We start from the raw sequence: 3,906 nt of genomic DNA, 5'->3' as shown, positions 1-3,906 counted from the left end.
CCTAGATCCCAGAGTGCTGGAGTAACTCGGCGGGTCAGGCAGCATCACTGGAGGACATGGATAGGTGACATTTTGGGTAGGGTCCCTTCCTCGGACTGATTGTAGTGGGGGAGAGAAACCTGAAAAAGAAGTGGGGTGAAACAGAGCTTGGCAAGTGATAGTTAGATCCAGATGATGGTGGATTTTACTTCGGAGTCACGTGAGTGACTTCGTGAAGAACCCCGCTTCCACGCATGCGTGTCATATCGCTACACGCATTGCAACGAGTCACACAGAGGGGAACGGCGTTCCCCAAGCGGGAGATTTGAAAGTCGGGAACAGCAGGTAAGCGACTCTGCGTTCCTTTTTTCTACTTACTTTTAGGTGGCTGCGGAAAGCCGGCGGGGAGACCCGTGGAGGGCGAGCAGCCAGCAGCAGCAACAGCACGAGTTTCCCTGGGGGGGGGAACAACCTGAGCCCGACTTTGCTCCCGCACCGGCAAAATTCACCTCTCGGCCGGGCGGGAAGCAAAGTAAAAAAGGTCCCTATGCCAGTCTCAAACGAGACTGGCTTGGGAGCAGTCGGTAGCAGCCAGCACAGAGGCTGCGGGACAGACAGCTCGGACCAGCGGTACCGGGGCTCGAAACGCTCAGCGAGTGCAGCGGCACTTATGGAGTCGGAACGGGACGTTCGGGCTGAAAACCTTCTTCACAAGGTAAGGGCCAGGGGATCCATAGGAACAGCCGGGGTTACCGGCTGCGGAACTGCCGCGAAGGACCAGGCCCGTGAACACCGGGGTCGGTCCAAGCGGCTCGAACCCGACACAGGGAACGACGGTCACCGGCGGGAGAAGGAAAGTCGGGAACAGCAGGTAAGAGACCCTGCGTTTTCCTTCAACTTACCTTTCTAGGTGCAGACATGGACCAGGTCCATGTAAGGTGCAGAAGGCCGGCGGGAGAACCGCGGAGGAGCGGCAGCAGCAGCAGTAGCAGCAGCGGCAGCAGCAGCGGCAGCAGCAGCCGGCAGCTGCAGGAGCACTAACAGCTGCAGGAGCACTAACAGCTGCAGGAGCACAGACAGCAGGAGCACAGGCAGCAGCAGTGGCAGCTGGCACTTCGTGAGGAGCTGGCAACGGCAGGAGCAGCATGGGCACATCGGTTCCCGGAGAGGGAAAAAAACACCTGTGCCCAACTTCGCTCCAGCATGGTGAGAAAGTTCATTTCTCGGCAGCAAAGGACTTTGCAGTTGACTGGCTGCAATCTACTACAAGGGACCAGTATGTGAGTACCAGGGTCGGTCCCAGCGGGGTTTTAGTTACAATGATCGCTTCTCGGCCTTTTGGCTAAGATGAAGTGTAGTATCTGTTCTTATCAGTTTAATATCTGATACACCCCTTATCTAGGGACTATATATATTATATAAAAACTATAGTAGCTGTTATCATCAGTTTTAATGTCTTATATGTCCCTTATCTAAGGACCATATAAGTAGGAGTGCCCAGAATTGAGGGCATTAGAGTGGGGTTGACCGGCTGCAACGACCATAAGGGACCAGTACCGTCAGTACGGGGGTGGGTCCCAGGGGTCTTAGATAAAGGAGCAGCCAGGAGTGCTGAGAGCGTTGAAGCCAGGTTAAAGGAATAGATGGAAGCAGCTGTGCCAGTTATCCTCCACACCGGCCATATCCACTTCACGGAAGGAAGGACAAAACTGGAGAAGGAGGACCATGGAACAGCGGGCAGCCAGCAGCAGCCAGCGGCACTTGGATCAACCGTAGTGGGATCAGCTGTGCCCGATGTCGGCCCCGCACCGGCCAGATCCATGCGGCCGAGCGGTAGGCTAGACACAAATCAAACAAGGTAGTGGACTCAGAATGGTCCGACTTTGCATAAAACCGCCGGCAACCAGCGCCCGAGAGGGCTGGAGCGGAAAGAAGCGGTGTATGGAGCCTTGCTCCAACGTGATAAAACCACAGCAGTACCTCTTTGAGGGCTGCACAATGCTTCTACCCCATCAGAGGGGAGCACTGTGGGTCAGTTCTGGGTTGACTTGCAAGAGGGGTCCGCAGAACAAAAGACAAGTGGGCAGCAGTTAAGCCCCACAGGGGTACCCCGTGTGGGACCCTAGAGATCTCTAACTCTATAAAAAAGAGTAGGCAGGACCCTGATGGGCCAGAGCCTGGTAATACAGCGTCCCATGATCCTAACACAGCAGGGACTCTGCTGGACATGGTGGTTGATTACTTTAGCCAAGTCAAACATGGGTAGACTTGGATCCAGGATGGCAATAGTATTACTATATGTCTGGCCACATACGCCAACAAGAAAAATTTACAAACACTGGCCAGACATCTGCCACCTGGCAACGGTGAGGCATTACAGGTGCCCAGTGTAATCCAATGCATTTGGCAGCATATGGACGAACATCAGGAACTAGGACCTCAAGATCCAGAGAACCTTCAAGGGATTGACGGAAGGCATCATAGCATACACCAGCACCCTGGACTAAACGTAGGTAACCAAAGACCATCAAGACGCACTAGGTCTGTTTAATAATATGCAATATGACCTGAACTACACGTGGAAGGCGGCCATTCAGCCAGCACTAGGACCCCAAAAATGCTACCATTTGCAAATAAAGAACCGTGTGTGGACTAAGCTAAGACACTGGGGCTCATCAAGGCCAGCGCAAGGGCCTATTTTGGAGCATGATACCAGCCACAGGCAAGGCCATAAAAAATGTGGCTCATACCAGTAGCAGTGTCAGAAATCAATATAACCTGCAGGATCCGTTTTAGGGTATGGCCAGGGCGGCCACCCTGGAAGATGCGGAAGCCTCAACCTCCCACACAACCCCGAACAAGAAATATTAAACCAGAACCTTATTTTCAAAAAACCAAGGAAATAACAAAACCACCGGTAACCATGGAGGTAGGTGGGTGGGGTTTTCTTCTGTTAAATAGGGACCTACGAGGGTAGGGGAGGTTGCAACACTATAGTTATGTATGGTATATAATCACTACAGATTCATATAATCTCAGCAGTATTCAGGGTTATCTGATAGGGTTTTTCTCATCCCATTAACCACAGTACATCATACACCAGAAGGGCATTTTGTCCTTACATAAACCAAACAATCTAAAACCCACATGGTGCTACAAGAATTGTACACAAAAGATGGGATTGAACATATTTATTAAAAATAAGATAGAGTAGGGTTGCAGGATTATAATTGATTTTAACCCTAAACACATTTGTTCTAGATATTCATTTTAGGATGGATGCTCTTATTATTCATAAAGACTTGGTGTCAGTTGCGGGTTTCTATATGGCAGGCATTGACTCAATAGAGGAACTTTGGCAATGAAAAGGGGCAATCATTAGCCCCAATATTATGTACTAAAATTCGTAAACCAGCTTGGCATTGTTATGTAAATAAGCCATAGGGTGATGTTTTCCCCCGTTCGGACCCATCATTGGGGTACTAGGGAAAATTCAACCACACTCGGCATCTGGAATTTTCAGAGTACCCAACTGACCTTCTCAATCATGGTATTTCAGTCTTACAGGGGATGGTGTTAGAACCATGTTCCCTATGAACATTGCCCAAAAATTATTGATTTATCCAGTGACTGGAGGCAGTCATCCATGCCATAACACTTTGGATTTATTGATTTGTAGAGTCTAACAGACCCACTACACTGTCAGACAGGACGATGAATCTCATCTCATCTGCACTAAGACTGTCAACACGGAAGCAGTACCTTGGACACATCAAGAAATGGGGCATATACTGCTTGGACAACAATCTCGACCAAAAGGCCAAGAACATTTTGGCCGTATTGGAATTTTAACAAGCCTCCATTAGGATAATCGATGGAGCTACAGTGCCATCAATAGTGCCACAAGTGCACTCTCCAATTACCTAT

At 50.0% G+C, this 3,906-nt stretch overlaps 1 pseudogene; it reads left to right on the top strand.

Annotated features, from left to right (window-relative positions):
* Window positions 1-1,301: 1,301 nt before the first annotated feature.
* On the top strand, window positions 1,302-1,409 carry LOC129702430 (U2 spliceosomal RNA; annotated as a pseudogene).
* The last annotated feature ends 2,497 nt before the right edge of the window (window positions 1,410-3,906 follow it).

This window comes from Leucoraja erinacea, chromosome 12 (assembly GCF_028641065.1).
Source record: "Leucoraja erinacea ecotype New England chromosome 12, Leri_hhj_1, whole genome shotgun sequence".
NCBI lineage: Eukaryota > Metazoa > Chordata > Chondrichthyes > Rajiformes > Rajidae > Leucoraja > Leucoraja erinaceus.
Note: the sequence above shows the minus strand (reverse complement) of the source record. Positions and strands in the feature narration are given on the sequence as shown.